The sequence below is a fragment of the Pelobates fuscus genome, chromosome 2, assembly GCF_036172605.1.
Source record: "Pelobates fuscus isolate aPelFus1 chromosome 2, aPelFus1.pri, whole genome shotgun sequence".
NCBI lineage: Eukaryota > Metazoa > Chordata > Amphibia > Anura > Pelobatidae > Pelobates > Pelobates fuscus.
The window spans coordinates 158,278,460-158,284,459 of NC_086318.1; positions in this window are offsets into that span (position 1 = coordinate 158,278,460).

The following is a 6,000-nucleotide window of genomic DNA, read 5'->3' on the forward strand; positions in this document are numbered from 1 at the left end:
ATACACACTGACACAAACATGGACCCATGCAGACACACACCAACATAAAACACACACACTGACACAAACATACACACTGACCCATGCAGACAGACACAAACACACACACTGACCCATGCAGACACACAACTGACACAAACACACACACTGACACATGCAGGCAGACACACACTGACCAATGCAGGCATGCACATTGATCCATGCACCCACATACTGATCCATGCAGTCACACATACATTGATCCATGCAGACACATACACACTGACACAAACATGGACCCATGCAGACACACACCAACATAAAACACACACACTGACACAAACATACACACTGACCCATGCAGACAGACACAAACACACACACTGACCCATGCAGGGCCGGCGCTACCATAAAGGCAAATTAGGCATTCGCCTGGGGCGCCGACCTGCAGGGGGCGCCCACCGGAAGGTTTCTGGGTGGGCTGCTCCTGTGGGTGGGCAGCGGGTTTCTCCTGCCTGGGGTCGGAGCGCTGGGTAAGTGGCTGTTTAGCCACCCCCCAGCGCAGCCATATCCTGTGCTCCCTCTGCCTCCCTGTTGCTGCAGTGCCGATCATCTGCTCAGGGAGAGGGGATCTGTTGAATCCCCAGCACCCGAGCAGAACACTCTGCTTGCTGCAGGCAGGGAAAGCCAGGATGTAACCTGGTATCCTGGCTGCCCCCTGCCTGTGAACAGAGGAAGCACTCTGGAGGGAGCAGGAAGCAGCCTGTGCTCACAGTGCACGGCTCTCCTGCTCCACCAGGAATAAGGACAGATGCCTGCAGGCTGAAAGATGGTCCCCTTCTCCTCCAGTCACATCACTAGCACAGGTAAGGCATAAGGGGAGATGGTTATTATTGTTTGTATGTTTAAAAATTGGTGTGTTAAGTTTGTTTGTGGGTGTGTGTATAATAAACTGACTATATGTAAACTGGTGTGAGTGACATTGTGTGTGTGTGTATTTCAGTGAGAGAGTGTGTGTGTGTGTGTGTTAGTGAGAATGTGTAAGTGACATTGTGTTTGTGTGTATGTGTGTATTTGTCAGTAAGAGTGTGTGTGTTGGTGAGAGGGTGTAAGTGACGTGTGTGTGCCAGTGAGTGTGTGACCAGTTATATTTCTAATACATTAATATAATTATATATATTATATTTAAAAAAAAGTTTTACTTATAGTGTGCCTTTCAGACAAGTTCCCTGCAGCATACATTAAATACCCCCATTATCAGAAACTAAATGCACAATAGTATAAGATAAATCCCACCAAATTAATTGAATACATTTTTTTATAACAACCATAAATATATTCAATGTAAAATGTATATGTATTAGGAAGTATGTGTTGGGCAGTATGTGCGTATGGATGTATGTGTTGGGCAGTATGTATATAATGGGCAGTGAGTGTGTATAGTTGAATGTATATATTAGGCAGCGTGCGTGTATGGTTGTATGTATTGGCAGTCTGTGTGTGTGTGTATGGATGTATGTATTGGCAGTGTGTGTGTGTGTGTGTGTGTGTGTGTGTGGATGTATGTATTCCTGTGTGTACTGAATGTGTGTGTTCATATTGGACAGTTTTTTTTTTTTCCCCTAAATGTCTGCTCACTGTGTCTCTTCTAAAATGTCTCCTAGTTTGTATAGGTTTCCTAAAAACCTCAACAATCTCTCTATCCCTTTCCTAATTGCCTTCCCGGTCTGTTCCCTTTCCCTAAATTTATCACTGGTCTTTCTGCTTTCCCTTAGACACTTAGGAGTCTATTCACTAAACAGTGATTTGAAAAAAGTTGAGATGACTTTATACAACTCTTCTGTTTTGGCCTAAATGTTTCAAGTTATATTTCAACCCACTGTTTAATAAATAGACATGGAAAAGAAAAGAAGAGAAATTGACAGAAGATAATTACCGGGTTATTCACTAGAGTGAAATTGTAAGTGTAAGGGCAGAGTAGCCAAATCTGGAGAATGTTAACAGGTGTTTTGACCATAAATTAGAAGTTCAATTTGAATTCCCAACAATTCTCACTTTATTGAATAACCCTATTGGAATAAAGAGAAACAGGCTGGAGAGAATCTGTGGCATAGAGTGAGCAGATAAATCATGAACATAGAGACTGCAAACTTTTGGAAACAGACACAAAGGAGAATGCTGGGGATAAACGCTAATGAGAGAGATTGGGCACTATGGAGGAAAGGGACAGCTGATCAGACCTAATTAAAAACCAAATGGCAAAATTTATACCATTTAGAAGGATTCGCCAACTCAGCAACTGTCACAGTTCAGCTGTTTTTGCTTAAACTATGCAATTCGATTTCCAATTCACTGAATTCATAGTTTAGTGAATAAACTTCTGAGAGAGTGTAGTTGCATTCAAGAGGGGGCGGCAAAATGGATCTTTGCCTAGGGCGGCAAGAATCCTTGCACCGGCCCTGGACCCATGCAGACACACAACTGACACAAACACACACACTGACACATGCAGGCAGACACACACTGACCAATGCAGGCATGCACATTGATCCATGCACCCACATACTGATCCATGCAGTCACACATACATTGATCCATGCAGACACACACGCGCATACTGATCCATGCAGACACATACACACTGACACAAACATGGACCCATGCAGACACACACCAACATAAAACACACACTGACACAAACATACACACAGACCCATGCAGACAGACACAAACACACACACTGAACCATGCAGACACACAACTGACACAAACACACACACTGACACATGCAGGCAGACACACACTGACCAATGCAGGCACACACACACACAAACACAAACATACACACTGACCATGCAGACACACACAGACAAAAACACACACACTGGCACAAACATACACACTGACCCATGCAGACAGACACAAACACACATTCCGACACATGCAGGCAGACACACACTGACCAATGCAGACACGGACACAAACACACACATTTTCTCTGAAACACACACTTACCTTCATTTCATATATCAGTTGCATGTGCACCCACTGCGGGCATCTTCAGTGCGTCTGGCATCTTGTCACTCCTTGCATCCGCCTCACTTTCTTCTGTGCTCCCGCCCACTTGTCACCAAGCACAGGGCAGGGGGCGTGAGTGAGAAGTGCACCAAGTGAATGGCCTACTGGGACACTCTCTGCCGCCCGCCCTGCCCCACTTCCTGAATCCCCCCCTCATATGTACCCATGCACAGTGCAGGGGACGGTAGCGCACGCATGCTGCACCCGTGCACTACCTCGTGGGATAAAGTGCAGCCAGGCGCCGGCCAGGAGGTAATTCATCATCTTGCAGTAACGCCTACTGGCACCTGGCTGCAATGGCCAGATTTACAACTCGTTACTAGGTCTGTCTGGACAGTCCAGTCGCCCGGACACACCCAGACACCATTAGCTGGTGGAGGGGGGGGAGGGGGAAGGGTAGAGTTACAATTTGTTTAGCGAATAAACCCCTTTCACATGGACTTTCCCCACACCGTATCTTACATTTTTCTAGGCACTGCTATGGAAATGTATACTTTAAGGCTGCATTGAAATAATTTCTTCCTTAATAGATGCATGTTTTATAAGCATCCCTAATTCATTTGGCTGTATCATCATGTGATATAGATTGTTGCCAGTAATGCAGGTTCTCTTGAAGTCCTCACACACCCCAGTGATTCTTCCAGCAGCACACGTTGACCTGTCAGAATGTTTGCATCTCTTACTGTTTGACCTGTGATTATGTGAGAAGCTCTTGAAACCTGCATTGAAATAAAGATATTGAAACTCTGTCCTCTGGTGTGTACCAGCTTTTCCCTTGTTGTGGTAATTTAGTCTGCCCATCTGGAGAACCCTCCACATGGACAGCGTTAATTAGCAAAATAAATGCCCTGGAGTCTGCAAGAGGCAGATATTCCTTTGATCAATGATGGCTAACCTTTGGCACTCCAGCTGGACTACATTTCCCATGATGCACACCCAACTTAATTCCATCATTGCCCAAGAGAAAACAATCTATAATTGAAATTCTGAAAGTGGCAAAGCCGTGTCCCCTGGGTGTGGTTAATGAATACTGTGCCAACTGAGAATACAAACAGCTTTCTTGAAATTAGAGACAGTGGCATTGTTCGAATTCAAATCTGGGTGACAATATCGCCCTTGTAGTGAAGGACACTTAAAATGCATATTTAAAGAACTGTATATATTAAAATGAAAAGTGACATCCACATTTCAATGATTATAACCCTGAAGTATGCATTTTGTAGTAGTGTCCAGGGTGAAATCGGGGAATATGGTCTCTGTATTCCAGTCATGTTGCTCAAATGAAATAGGTTATCATTACAATACAATACAATACGTGTTTTGGTTAGAGTGCGGGCCTTGATTAATAGTTTGAGAACCATAGCCAAGTAAGTATACCAATTTTGAGTTCAGAGGCACAGGTCAATACCTGCTCAGAATTTGAATACGTATAATACGTATTATGACAGTGCAACCCTCAACTAATGCAGTAAGTTATAGAATTTGGTAACATGCTATTTCCACGGGAAAAGTATATGCAGCATATAAAAAAAGAAAAAGAGAAAAGACTTTCATGGTTATTCACTAAAGTAAGAGTTTACATTCAAAGTGAATTTCGAATTTAAGACCAAAATATTGGAATTAGAAAAAATATTTAATTCAGCTATGATTTCAGTTTGACTACTTTGTCTTAAAATGTAAAATTCACTTTTTTTTTTTTTTTAAATTCTTTATTTTTGTTGTGCAGGTAGGTACATGTCATTCACAAACGCCACAACAGCGTACTTATTTAGTCATACAGGTTTAACAATGGCATGAGTGTGTGCACATTTTTTAAGTATTAACAAGCTTAATAAAACATTTAACAGACAGTAGCAGAGAGTAAATGCGCAGTAGTTTAGTATGTGTGTGGGTTAGGTGTCCTTTGCAGGAAACTACTGCAGTATATTGAATGCTGGAGTATACACATCTGCCTGTGAAACAAGGCTGGAGGTTCAGGTGCAAAAACGACAGATATGAAAATCGTTAATTAATTAAAAAGGGTAAGTAACAAAATAAGCTAGCTAGGTGAGGTCTGATGCTTGGTTGCCACCGGGTATTTAACTTTGCGGTGACTGAGGATAGCCCTTGTAGTGCTTTGCAAATCTTACAGGGTAACAGAGACATAGCATTTGGTAACAGAAAATATTAACTAGTAGAGTACATTACATGTCTGCTTCACTGCACTTTTTGTTTAAAATTACATTATAACATCAAGATATCCCTGCTTATGAGACGTATGGTAGGTGATGATGGGTTGCTAAACACTCGTTGAACATGCCGAGAAAGGTTGGAAAGGTCCATCAGAGCATTTGCCCATTTGGCTTCTATATGCAAGCTTATCCTTCCTATCTAACCATGGAGGTGGGAGGTCGCTTTAATATTCGCAGGTGGAAAAGGGCGCCCTTAGACTTGTAAACATGAAACATAATGAGGAGTTATCTGCCTAGTTAGCTGCGGAGAGAGGTAATCTATGCTGAGAGTATACAACGCAATTTAAATGCTATACAATACTGTTGTCACTCTATTGGGTGCTGGCGGCCAGCTTTTGAGTTAAATGTAGTTCTATGTGTCTCTACATGCTAACATTAGGATGCTTATGTGTTATGAGTCTGGCTAGCAGGTAATACACGCATATGGGGCTCAGAGAGAGAAGAAAAAAAAACAAGAAAAAAAACAAAAAAACAACAAAACAAAACCATAAACTGATTTCCCGTCCCCACTGTCGTTTACAATTTAAGTGATTTTAAAGTACTGTCAGTATGAGACAATGGTTTGCATTAAACGTCCCTCAATAGTAGGAGGTGTCCGACTCTAGTGCCTCAGAGTTGTGTGGATTCATCCAACGCCGACCTTCTGCATGCACCTCTCGTGGTTTCTAATGGAAGTTTTAATCCCATGAAGACAGGATACATATACCAGGAC